We start from the raw sequence: 13,727 nt of genomic DNA, 5'->3' as shown, positions 1-13,727 counted from the left end.
TTATTTTCAGTGGTCAGTAATCTTTTGATCCACTTTGCGTCTACCCCCTAACAGATTTTTCACAGGTTTTAAAAGCATTATTTTTGTGTAGTAGCAGGAGAGAGGCACCTGTCTAGGCAAAATGTTAACTCTAATGCTAACTCTTCTCATCACTGAGTTAGATAGGCACAGGATTCTTTTCCTGCATTTTGTGACTTGTTTTCTGAACCATGGAGCCCATCATTCAGCTCAGCTTAATTATTCGGGACGTGATAGGCTGTGTAGCTAAACTGGGCTTCCAGCCTTGAAATCCTGCCTGCCTTTTCCCTGGCCCTGCCCAAAGCTGTGTGTGCCATCTGGAAGTTTCTCTCATGAGTCCTTTTTAAAGACCTCACATGTTACCTCTCCTTTTTTCCTATCTGGAGAGTTTCCACTCTTCACCTTCCTTTCCTGCAGACAGGTAAGAGAAATAGCTCTACCCTAGCCATCCTCCTTAGCATGGCAATTGTTTTTCAAAGTAGTTTTCAAGATATATTTCGTTCTCCCCATTCTTATGGTTATGGGCTACAGATATTGCCAGAAAAGGTGGATGCACAGAGACATTCAATAATGAAGCAATTTTTGTAAAATAGGCTTCTTAATATCAGTCAAAACATGTAAGTTGTTTCTAAGCATTTTCCATAATCATCACATATAACCATGATTTATATTAATTTTTTTAAAAATGTAATTGTAGTACGTAGTTCTGACTATGTACATTGTGTACATCACATACCTGATTGTGGTATCTAATGTATAAATGTATGACTAGAAACAAGTTTCTTCCCACAAGCTTATAGTTGAAATGAGCAAGATGGAAAAAGGATAGAGAACCAAGATATTCAGAGTGATTTACCCAAGCTTTTGGTGAAAGTTTGTGGCTGAGCCCTATGTTAGGGGTTTTCAACCCCTTCTGGTGGCAGTGGCCAGATGTGGATCAGCAGGGTGGGGGGACTGCATATGGCTGCCGCTGCCACCACCCCAAGTTGCTGCCATCTACCACCTTGTGCCACTGCTGCCATGCCCTACTTTCCCACAGCCAGTTGCACATGTGGCTCTGCGGGCTACTGATGGGCCTTGCACCCAACCAATCATGTGCCATCTGTTAGCAGCCTGCAAAGCCACCTGTACAACCAGCCGTGGGAAAGTGGCACATGGTGGATGGCAGCGCTGGCCACTGCATGCTAGCTCCCCCCCTCCCTTATGTCCAGCTGGCCAGGCAGCACCTGCGTGGCCTGCAGAGGGGGTGCTGCTGCCCTGGCCCTGCTTCTGGGAGGTGGTGGCGGAGGGTAGTGGGTGGCAGTGCTCTGTCCCTACCCGCCCCCCCCCCCCCCCCCAGACCTTTTCAAGTACCCATAGGGGTACATGTACCCCCAGTTGACAGCCTCTGCCTTATGGCTTAAAATTAAACCTGCGGTTTAGTTTTACATGTTTGAAGAAAAAACAGTAATATTTGATTTATATATTTTAATGCAGTATGAATTACAGCAGGGGTTTTCAACCTTTTTTAAAGCAGGTTACCTCTTCTGGTGGGTATCCCTTCCAGACACAGAGCGGAGGGGGGGTGCTGGCAGATGGCCAGATGCGGACCTGGCAACGTGGGGAGCTCACATGTGGCCACCACCACCATCTATACACTCCTACACTCTGTGTCACTGTGGGGCGCTGCTTTCCTGTGCCCAAGTATCCCCACTTCTCCGTGCCACCAGCTTTATGTCCAGCTGGCTGTCGGCACCCCTGTGGCGCAGGGAGCTTTCATGCAGCAGCCACCCCTGCCACCATCTATACATTCAGCGCCGCCACCGTGTGCCCGGGGGGGGAGGGGGGTACCGACAGCTGGCTGGATGTGATGCAGAGAAGTGGGGATACTTGGGCACAGGAAAGCGGTGTGGGGTGGCGGCACAGAGTGATGGATGGTGGTGGCAGCCCCGCCCCGCGCTGCTTTCCTGTACCCAAGTATCCTCGCTTCTCCACGCTGCCAACTTTACATGCTGCCAGCCATCAGCACTTCCTCCCCCCAGGCACACAGCGACCGTGCTGAGTGTATAGGTGGCACCAGGGGTGGCTGCCGGGAGAGGTGGTGCTGTTGGTCGCAAAGCCACCTGTACAACCAGAAGTGGGGATACTCGGGTGCAGGAAAATGGCATGTGGTGTCTGGCGGCAGTGGCATGGAGCGATGGATGGCGGTGGCCCCACCCCCCATGATGCTGCTTCCCAGGTACCCCTGCTTCTCTGCACTGCTGGCTTCACCTCCAGCTGGTTGCCGCCAGCCAGATGCGAAGCTGGCAGTGCAGATAAGCAGGGGTACTTGAGCGCAGGGAAACGGCAATGTGGAGTGATGGATGGTGGCAACAGCCCCGCCCCCCACTCTGCCACTTCTGGAGTGCCCCCAGGGGTATGTGTCCCTCTGGCTGACAACCCCTGAATTACAGTATCATATCTTTAATCTGTGGCTGGTTAATATAAATTTGTTTGCTATGTCTTGTGACTCATGCAGAAACAGATACTGCATCTTAAGACTGAAGCAAGTAAATGTTCACTTGAAAAAGCAGCAATAACAACAACATCAGGAAATAGAAAATAGTCACCTTTTTCTGTTGTGTGACTTTAAAGAAAATTGGTGTTCTCTGAGGTGCTGGTGCTGAACACTCTTTTGATATATTTTGCTAAATCAAAATGCAGTTAGGATATCGGAGGTAACTATTAAGGGTAAAAAACCCCCAACTTATTTCTGTTAATTCTCTTCACTTGTGTTTTGGCCAAGTTGGAGAATTTGTATTGATGTGAAAACGGATTCAGTTGTGGGGAATGACAAGGGGAAGTGATGGCTTTAAACAGTGACATGATACAGGCAGACAAGCTAGATGCTCTGAGATGTGCCTTCTCATTCCAGTACTTGTGAAAATTGTGGATGGTTTGTGCTTGGCACATGCATAGTGGCTTTGTATGCATGTGCTTTCATCAAAGGTATTTAAATCAGCATTTGTTTCTTAGCCAGCAGTAGCAAAACTTTTTGGGGGGATTCCATGTGCATTTATCATAGAGGGAGGTGGCAGATTGCTGGCATAACATCCTCTTCATGGTAGGCCCAGTTCTGATACCAGTCTGCTTTGTGTTATCCTTTTATTTTGGAGTCACTGTCAGCGTGTAGCGAAGAACTTTTGTAGTTTTAAAATTAAACAAACACGGTAAGTGATAATAAACCATGCATGGCTATGTATTGCAGGTAACTCTTCAAATAGTCTTGGCCTTTTTAATGCTAAGAAAAGAGGAGCACTGTTTCTTTCTTCCAGCCTATTGAGTATTTTTTTTAGTTGGGTTGCACAGAGGCAGCTGTGGCATTGGTAGATTACTACATGCCATTTTATTTCTAACTTGGTAGAGTTGAACTTTCATTAGCCTGTGGCAGGGGATTGGTTAGTACTTTTTTTACAAGCTATATAAAACACAGACATACATAGGGAGAAAATGAATGAAAATAGAAATACCAAGGCTGTTATTTCAGGGTAATCTGGTAATCGAACAGATTTTTGGAACTAATTTGGCAAGATGAAAGTTTGAAAAACATCTCTCATATTCTTTTCCCTTTACTGTGCATTAAAAGGGTATAGACATAACGTCATCCTAGACTTATTGTGTCAGGAGGTGGTGGCCTTAGATGCGCTATTTTAGTCCACCCAGGCTGTCTCCTGAAGTAGATGCAACATATCTCTGTTCATGCATGCTAACTAGTTAGAGCATCTCAGCGTACGATTGTGGCTGTGCTTCTTCCTGTTCAGGAGGTAGGCTGTGAAGAGCAGTGTAGCATTTTTGAAGCCTGGCATACTGAGTTTGCAATGTAGACATCTCCTAGGAAACTTTACTGTTGATGTCTCAGTGTAGTTGAATCAGTGTAGAGCCCATAAAAAAGGCTCCATCTCTTGTGTTTTTTGAGGGAGAAGAAAAAAAAAACTTCAGATAGGTAGGGCAGTAGTTGTATAAGGTAACAAAAGATGAAAATATGTGGGGCCTTTTAGGGGTGACAAAATTTGTCCCCTGTTGTCCTACCCTTAGTTTCATGGGTGCCAGTACTGGGACTTTCGTCCACAGAGCAGAGAAAAGAAAGATACAGTTCCATTACTTGGAAAAGAGGTGCCTATCCTAAAAACATCCAGAATCTATCCTGTATTTTTCACATAGTGTTTCATTGTAAACAGATGATCCTGACTCCTACCCTTTATAGCAGACTATCCTGAATCTGAGAGAGTGTAAGATCCAAGGGTCAATATTTGGAAAACCAAGGTACTGCTACTGAACTTTATTTGAAAGACTGATGCATTTTAACAGAATTCACTTCGCTAACCCGAGCACTATTAACAGTTTCAAAAGTTAGAGCCGTTTCTGTATCAAAGGGGGTGTGGTCTCATCACCAGGGCTAAGATAATTGACTTCACTGAACTATTTTCCTGCCAATGTTAACCATATGCTTGAGTGTTTCAGATTGTCAGTCCATGGGCTCACAGCTGAGATAGTAACGAATGGAGATACTAGTGTGTTCTGGAGGGCTTGCCACAGTTACTTATCCATTTGGGTTGGTCTAATAAAAGATATCAAATTCACCCAAGGAACCTTGTCTGTTTACTTATCCATTGGTGCTTGGACTGAGAGAGACAATTTGACATTAGATGCCATACCTTCAGCTGGTGTAAATTGGGATTTACGCCAATTGCTCATTTAGAGCAAACTGTACCCATGATATTGTTTTAAAATAGTTTAAATCCCTCTTCTACACTTCTGATAATATTGTTAGTAAGAATATAAGAGCTGCATTGCCATCTCGGCTATACAGAAGTGTGCCTTGGAAAAATGTGCTGTTGGCTTTTGAGTGCAAAAGCAGTAGCAGATTTTTCAGGCAATAGTTCCCGCCCACGTATCTGGAGATTATATAATCAAATCTTGCATGTGTTTCATGTCACTAGGAAATGGGGGCGAAGTACAAACAGCAAAGTGAAATCAATGCCTTTGGTTATTTAAAAGGAACGTGGGAACTGCTAGATTTTTGTCGTTGTTACAGGGGACGTGGTTAAACTAAGGGATTAATTCATTGGATTCAGAACAACAGTTCCAAACTGTGCAGATGATGGGACAGATCCTTAAGACTGTCCAAACTATGCTGAGTACGTGACACAAGTGATGTTATTGGTGACGAAGGTGATTTCAAGACAGCTTTATTGTCCCACAGTCATGTGATCAGCCAGAGCCTAGTCTGGTCCCTGTCATAATGTTAAGGTAGTGATGTCCACTGTATCCAGCTTTCTAAATCAGTTTTATCTTCTAACTTTTTCAGTGAAATATAATCTATCAACTGTAGATGGAAAGGAAGGAAACATTTCAGCTATGTTTGTACAGAAGGACAACTTTTTAACGTTTTAAAATGTGGCTTGCTAGTAGAGCAGAATTTCTAATTTGTGCAACAATGTGTGTGTATTTTTTTTGATATTTGGTTTAATTCCTGGTCAAAATAGTGCATCTTTTTAAATTTCTCATGAACCCTAACTTCCCAGTTAGTTTAGAAACAAATGACCTTTCTAAACTGAAAGGTCAGTTTAGAAACAAATGCATGATGTTTCAGGGGGGAAAAATATTCAACTGGTTGCACTGGTGTTTATCAAGTATGTTCACCACATGGAAGATGAGTGTCTAGGGCAGCGGCTCAAATTTTTTTTTTACGGGCCACTTGAAAATTGCTGAGGGTCTTGGCGGACCACTTAAAAACGTTTTTGTTGTTGTTCTATAAATCAAAGCACACAACTCGTGTTTTAATATAAGTAGTCTTACCTTACAAGTACAGATGTTCTCGATTGTTTGCAACCTTTCTGCGGACCACCTGAATGGAGCTCGTGAACCACAGTTTGAGTTTGTGGTCTAGGGAGTCAGTGTCCAAAGAAGTATGTAATGAACACTGGTGAGAAGTGTTGCATAATCTGTTTGCTGATTTACTGTTTGATCAGCCCCCAGTCCCTTACTTCATCCCACCACCTTTCTGGCCTGTTTCTATTTTTTTTTTTTTTTTTTTTTTTTTTTTTTTTTTTTTTTTTTTTTTTTTTTTTTTTTTTTTTTTTTTTTTTTTTTTTTTTTTTTTTTTTTTTTTTTTTTTTTTTTTTTTTTTTTTTTTTTTTTTTTTTTTTTTTTTTTTTTTTTTTTTTTTTTTTTTTTTTTTTTTTTTTTTTTTTTTTTTTTTTTTTTTTTTTTTTTTTTTTTTTTTTTTTTTTTTTTTTTTTTTTTTAGCTATAATCAGGCTTTCTCCTTCTGTTATCAGTTTTCGTACTACCCAGTTTTGACTCTCATGTATATTTCCTTTCCTTTCCTTTCCCTGCAAAATCTTTGAATTCCTGGCTTCTTTTCTTTTATTTCCTTGACTAATCCCTCACCCTCTTTCTTATGCCCATCTACATACTCAAATAGCTGATCAAAACAACACCTAATGTTTTTCTTTGCTGGACAATGTCCAGGTGAAAAATGTTATATCCTGATTGTGTCTTATACAAGGGGGATGGTAGGACTGAAAAGATTGCGAAAACTTATGGGTGGTTCCCAAATCCACTTTTAAAAGACAAAATTCCCATTACTTTGCCATATTTTCATGTCAAACAATTCAATTAACCTTCTTGTAAAGTAGGAATGTAAACTTTTGTCTTATGTCCAAATTCCTATTGCTAGGAGAGAGAAATTATTGCTTGTTCTGTCTACTCCATTTTAATTTCAAGGAACCGAATAATGTACTTGGAGCCTTAGTGAGAAAGTTAGCATTTTTCCAGGCAGAAAAATGGGCACCCTTACAGCCACTCGCGTTGAAGTCAGCTTATGTGCTGTCAATTGACCACTTTTACATGTGCTCTGGAGGTGAGAGGATGCTTTAATCAGAGAGGCTCAGAGAGCTGTTCTAATTAAAGCTGCCACAGCATCTTGTGTATCAGCATTCCTACACTGCAAAATGGTGGCAGAGGCACTTTAGCTAAAGCTTGTTGAGCAAGCTGTAGTTAGAGCCCCCGCCACCATTTTGAAGCAGAAGGATGCTGATATATGAGATGTGGAGGCTGCCGGAGCATACTAATTAGCATGCTCCAGCAGACTTAATTAAGTCTGCTTCAATGTGCTGTAATTATAGCATGTCGGAGCAGCCTCTCCACACCTCTTAGGCACCCATTGTCATCAGCTGGTGAATGATTGATTGGACCCTCACTGTATCTTTTGGTTTGGAGTTACTCCATATCACCTTTGATCCATGTGTTTCTACCATAGCATTCAAAATACAGGGCATCAATCACTCTTTTCTCCTCTTCTACGAAAAATATCAGCTACCAGAAGATCAAATGCACGTCAGGTCAATGCTCTCTAAGGCTAGGTACAAAGATTCAAAAAGCCTGAGGTGGAATTGATGTAAGTTGCACTGTTTTCTGTAAGTGGCATAGTTAAGGTCAGTAGTGAACATAACACACATTACACATTTGCCCTTTGGTGGGGGGTGCAAATCTTAGATCAGGTCCCACCACTTTTAAGCATGTGTATGTGTGCCAAACTTCTGTTCTGTGATGGGTATGGACCAGTTTCTGATCATTTATACCAATATGGCTGCTGACAGATGTCAGGTTGGGGGGGAGCACTTTACTGGAAGCAGCAGCAGACTAGTTCAACCTGGCCCTGCAGCATCTGTATAGATTAGATGCTTCAGCATGGCTTTTTGGTGCATTTCTTTAAAGCTGATTCAATCATCTATTAGATAAAAGTGGCAAAAAGCCCCGGTAAAGCACCCAATCTATACAGACATCGAGTAAGCCAGGTCCAGATAATGCGATGCCTCTTCTGAGCATGCATGTGGGCTTGGTATGGGGTTTTAACTAAAGCGCTGGGTTCTTTGGGTTTGTTTTTTGCCTTTTGTTTTTTATATCTGTACGTAGCCTAGAAGTGGGTTTGTACCTGGCATAAGGCTCAAACACTGCAAGAAATAATTGCTGGAAAGTTGATGTGTCTAGACCTATGGAGAAGTGAGGAAATGTTAAACCATTAGGCCATGGCAGCTCTTTCAAGTCCTCTTGTCTCCTTAGAAGTCACAACTCTGGTGCCTCTGCTGTGTGCTTGATAAGGCCAGATATTCCAGTGGCTTTTGAAGGAAGAAGAGCTGTCGGTATCTAACATTTTAATACACTGTCCTCCTACTTTGTTTGTTTTAATGGTATTTGTTTCTTTGGCAGTGGAGTACATTTTGACAGTCTCTCCCCTTGGAACTCATTTTGAAATGTAAAATAGTAGGAACTCTTGAATCCCAACACCACTGATAAATGTATATATTGCTATAGTCTATAGCGAAAAAATGCATAACGTTGCAATTTCTCCTTTTAAGAGGATTCACAGAACTGGTGTATATGAGGTACACGTATGATTTTAGGTTTGTTCTCACATATATATTAGAGTCTATACCTGAGTGAGAGAGAGCCTAAAATGATAAACCGCTGTTCTGAACAGCAGATTTTGTGCATGGGCAGCTTTTCTATTTAAAGATGTTCAGACCTGAAAATTTCGCATTCACTTAACACCTGGTTAACCATCATTTAACCCCTGATGCTGGCTAAATGTATCCCTATTGCTGTATTTATAAATGATCTTTTCTGATTTCATTTCTTTAGCTTCCATTTAAATCTCTTTCATTGTCAGAACAACAAAATGTGAGAGAATAAGAGAATGCATTGACTTCTAGTGTAGATGAACTTCATAATTCCTGTTAATAATTGGGATGTTAGCACTTCAGTATTGTTGGCTTCACTAAGAAAATTACTCCTTGACTTTGTTCAAACTAGTACTTCTCACATCCATTATTTTTCTTTTGGTGGTAGTGACTGTGGAAGCAGTAGTGTTTAAACCAGGATCAGGCAGTTTGAATCATTGCCTAAACTAGCTCTTGACTATTGTTATCAGCTATAAAAGGGGCCCAACTAAAGGTTTCACAGACTACCTTAATTCTGGCATTTCTCAAACTTTGGCTGCCACCTTAAGAGCGTTTGCTTTTTAACATACTGTTTTCATGTATTTATTGTATTAATATCTTTCAGTTTTAAAGTCTGCTTTGACAAGAGCTAAAAGAATCACTGGAAGGTGTGGGGGGAGATTCCCTGATCCGACTGGAAGTCTTCCATTTGTATCTTTGGAATGTCCCTGGAAAGTGTGCTGCTGTATTTATTTACATATCGCATGCCCCCTGAATAAGACAAGCACCTTGTTTGGGAAAAGCAGAATGAGGTAGAAAAAAAATCTTTCTAAACGGTTCAGAATTCAGTTTCTTTAAGATTTGCAGCCTAGTTTTTGATTGTTAACTTTCAGGAAAAAGGTTAGTGTCTTAGATAAATAAAGTAAATTTCTGGTTATTTATGTATAGAAAAAACTAGTATAATATACTTAGTCACAATTGGGTTCCATCCATAAAACACGTGACAGTTTACAAGCAAGTTATTTTTCAAAATTTAGCATTAAAAACTTCCAAATGCTTACTGTTTTTGCATTGCATGTGACCTGGATATTCTTTAGCATAGGTAAAAAGGTTTTATGAATTTGGGATGACTAAATTGCTCACAGATGTTTAGGTCCGTATCAGTATTTGAAGGACTCATGCTGTACGTGTGTGCATTTGAGAGAGAGAGAGAGAGAGAGAGAGTGCACATGGAGGACAAATAAGTTGGGAATCCACTTTTTGTGATATAAAGCTCCTATTTACAGCTGAAGGGTTGCAAGATATCAGACTTGAAATGAATTACTGCTACAGGAATGAACGTTAGTTATCCTGGGCGTTGGGCCAGTGTAATTTTGGGAATAATTCCATGTTTGTTGGAAAATGAAAACATTTCTGTAGGAGTTGGATTTAAAAATAAATATTTAAAACTTTTTTGTGGCTCCCTGCAGCTGTTCACAAGTTGAATAAGTTTCAATAGATAGATGAATGACTAGAGCAAGGAATTTGCACTAAATGAGATTTGACACAGCTGTGTGGTTTAGTGCATTGAGATCACCATCTTGCATAATGTTGACTGTATTCATGACAAAATTATCGTTCTGTGGATAGATCATGTATTTAGAGAGAGCCACTCTCTTCCTCCCAAAAACAAACGGTCTCAAAGGAAACAGCTTTCAATGAGCATCTGATCCTTAATTGCTTTCTGCTCTGGTCCCTCTTCCTTACCTGGTATGTAAAGGACATTGGCCCTGTAGTGACCTTCCAGCCCAATCCTAGAACAAGCAGAGGGGAAGAAGGTGGGTGCATAGGAAGGAACAATCTGTCATGACTTCCTTGGTGTCATGAGCCTCGGTGGTCCTGCCCTGAAAAGATCCAAATGGGCAATTAATCCTTTTGCAATAATACATGTTTAAAATTTAATTTAAATGGTGTTTGGTAAGGGAGATTTTAATTTAACAGATTCTTCTGTCAAGTTAGATAACAATATGTATCTAGAATAGAGTTTAATACGGTCTTTTACTAGCATGGTAATTTTCTCCTTGTTTCCATGAGAATGTATATCTATAAGGAAAAATGAAAGTGCATTATTGTCATTTACTGTTGTGTGTTCTTCAGAAAAGATTGCAGATTATACTTTTTCATATTTCAGAAGCAAATATTGCCTTTGAAGGCTCAGACATACCCTGGCAAGTTCTGTTATAACGCACTCCACATTAAAGGTTCAGAGAGATCTGAAAAGATTTTTTCCAGGTTTTTTCATAGCTAAACCTATCTGTTACTCGGTAAATTGTTCACCTTCAGGTCACAAAGCTCAGGACAACAAAGAAAAGAATTAAACTGTAGATTTGACTTGACTTTTTTTCCCCTGACAGTTGTTAAAACAATTCTCTGAAGGCAGGATGGTGGCAGGACTTTACAGAGCCATGCAGTAGAGCAGAAATAAAGAGTAGCCACCTCGCTGGGCCTGAGCTAGGGCTTGTTAGAATTTTATGGGCTGCTACGAAGTTCTTCTCTTCCTCTCAGAGGAACTTCTCAAAGCTCTTGAGGAGCTGGGAAGCAGATTTAACTGTAGTTCCAGCTTCTTACATGCTGACCTGCTGATCCTAACGCATACCACATAGTCCCAAGGTAATGCCTTTTTACATTCTCAGTTGGGTTATGGGACTGTTAACCGCCCACACTGCAGAGCTGGAGTTAAAAGGTGTAATCTTGGACTGAAACGTTTAAATGTCATGTCATTGATGGGATTAATGAGTCAGGTTATTTTCTTGTATGGATGTAACACTTTTAAGTAAAGCCTAGATCTTGGAGTTAACCCAACAACTTTATTTATGGATAAATGGAGCTAGAGATTGGGTAGTTCTGGCTGGGTTGTATATTTTACCCAATTTTATGACATAAAATAATAGCCTGCAGGCTGCTGCCCTTTGTGGGTTAAATTTTCAGTATTGTGCACGAGGATTACAGCCAGCTTTGTGCATGAGGTCTGTGGTTTAATGCTTCTTTGGTGGCTGGCACTTCAGGTAGTAAAATGTTTTCAGATGGCAGGTGAAATCATGTGGTGTAGCAATAGTTGGTTATAGTTTGTTTAAACCTGTCGGGATGTGATTGCAAGTTCATTTGTATTGTTAGATGGTTAGTTTATTTTAAATGAGAAGGCATGGTGTTTTGCTTAATGTCTGTTTATGGGGGGATATGAAGGGGTTTTTTTGTTTTTGTTTTTTTTTTTCAATAAAATATTTGTCAGTATTGTTTGTGTTCATGCTTCCTCCTGAAGCAAACAAGATGGAATAATCACGTTTTTACCATTTTGTGTACACTGTGTAGTAAACTCGGGGAAGATAATTTTGGGTACTAAATGTCACTGAGGCTGTTTTTCATAGATCTGTGCTTAAGGTTAACAAGACAGCAGTTTTACTCACCCCATAGCTATGCTTGATTTTAGTGGTGCTCAGTGGCATTCATGAAAGCAGTTAGTTATAATGTCAGTGAAAGCCATTAGAAACAAGTGGTAAAGCAGTGCATTTTGTGATACCCAACAATGTACTATGTAGTGAAGTAAGTAGAGGCAATCTAAAATGAATTTGAAGTGTAGAAACTTAGATATGCTACAAAACAAGAACTGATGCTTTTGTTTTGATCTCTTGTAACATGTTAGTAGATGCTATGTAATTTACAGTAAATTAGGAGAAACTTTGCGATGGAGTAGGGAAGCTGGGAGAATTTGAATGTTAAATGCCAAGAAAGCTGAGTCCTAGTCAGAAGTTGTATAGGCCAAAAGTAAGGGAATTAGCCATTATATGAAACCACACAGCAAATGTTGGGACTTCCTTGAATATACCATTCTTCCCAGTTTCATCTGTGCCCTGTATCATTGTTTACAACAATAGTCAAACTTTTGGGAGGTTATTTTTTTTGACTGTCTTTACATCTCTATGGCTTAAGCCAGATGTCGTGTGTACAACATCTTTTCCTTTTGGAGGAGCCATTGAGGCATCTTTGTGTCTACCTGGGTTTGTCACATTGGTAATATTAATCAACTGAAACAAGTGATGGTTTGCAAAACTGGGGCCTCAGAGAGGAGCTGGTCTGTGCGGTAGACTCTCCTTTGGCTGCCTAACCCAGCTGGATGTCAAGGTACTTCCTACATAGTACCAAGATGTGACCTGTTGTGCATGTGGTAATGTATCAGAGCCTTTAGAGCTCCACAAATGCACCAACTAATTTACAGTTGAGCCTTGTGTAAGGGTAAATGCACTGTCTAAAAATAATTTAAGCTTTATTTGAATTATTTTATAGGCACGCACGTGAATTTTATCCACCAAGAACAATTATGTTGTGGGAAACATTTAACTACTGTACGTTAACAAACTATTTATTCTTATACTTACATCCCTGTAGCAGGCATGTGCAAGATCTACGTATACTCCCAGGAAGAGGGGACTAGATGGCATTTAGGCCTCCTCATGGAACACATCTGAAATTTCCCGGTTTAACATGTTAGCATCATCTGGGTGAAAGCCTAACGCTGAATAGAATCAAGAGCCACAAAGTAAACACATTTGTTTCTTTTTGCTGTGAAATTAGTTTTTTGTTTGTTTAATACTACTGTGCACATCTATTGCAACTTTCATCCAAATGTTTGAGAGGGTTTTACAAAAGAGGAGGAGAATCCTAAGCCCCGTTACTCGGAGAAACTAACTGATCTCCTCCCCGGAGAGATTCCAGCTTTCTCTCTGTGTGAGACAGTCTCTGCCAGCACAGCGCTTTCAGCTACATTTGTCTGCAATGCTGAAGCTGGAAAAAAAGGAATCCTTTTTCATATTTGTCATTAAAGCAGATCTTGTAATTAAAAACACTCCCTTTATCTCCCTTCCAGACCCTCTCTCTTGTGAATGGTAATCCAGGGCATTATCAACTTTAAACTGAGCTTTTTTGGCTCAGGTGTTAGCTGTTCCATAAGGAACGTTGTACAGGTGCAGTGAGAGATTATGTTCAGAAAACAAGAATTGAGGGTGGGGGCATATGGGGATAATGGAAACTAAACTTTTGGTCCGTTTTCTGCAACTGCTTCCATGTGGTTCACCCATGTCAGTGGTGCTCAGTCATTTGGCTTTGTGGGTCAGGTAAGTGGTGTGGGGTTACCACATCGCTTGGTTAGATTTTGAGGGTTGCATGGGTAGCCCTGCCCCTTGACAGTTACCCTGTCCCCCTGGCTGCCATGGGA

General features: G+C 40.7%; 1 protein-coding gene across 1 annotated transcript in view; it reads left to right on the top strand.

Annotated features, from left to right (window-relative positions):
* The first annotated feature begins 9,157 nt into the window (after positions 1-9,157).
* Positions 9,158-13,727, top strand: part of CCNY (cyclin Y) — a 91,818-nt gene continuing 87,248 nt past the window's right edge. The window contains exon 1 of the mRNA XM_025212608.1: positions 9,158-9,291. The gene's annotated coding sequence lies outside the window, so the exon portion shown is untranslated. The remainder of the gene's footprint in view (positions 9,292-13,727) is intronic.

Source organism: Alligator sinensis, unplaced genomic scaffold (assembly GCF_000455745.1).
Source record: "Alligator sinensis unplaced genomic scaffold, ASM45574v1 scaffold1077_1, whole genome shotgun sequence".
NCBI classification, from domain to species: domain Eukaryota; kingdom Metazoa; phylum Chordata; order Crocodylia; family Alligatoridae; genus Alligator; species Alligator sinensis.
This window is presented reverse-complemented; position numbering and strand designations above follow the sequence as displayed.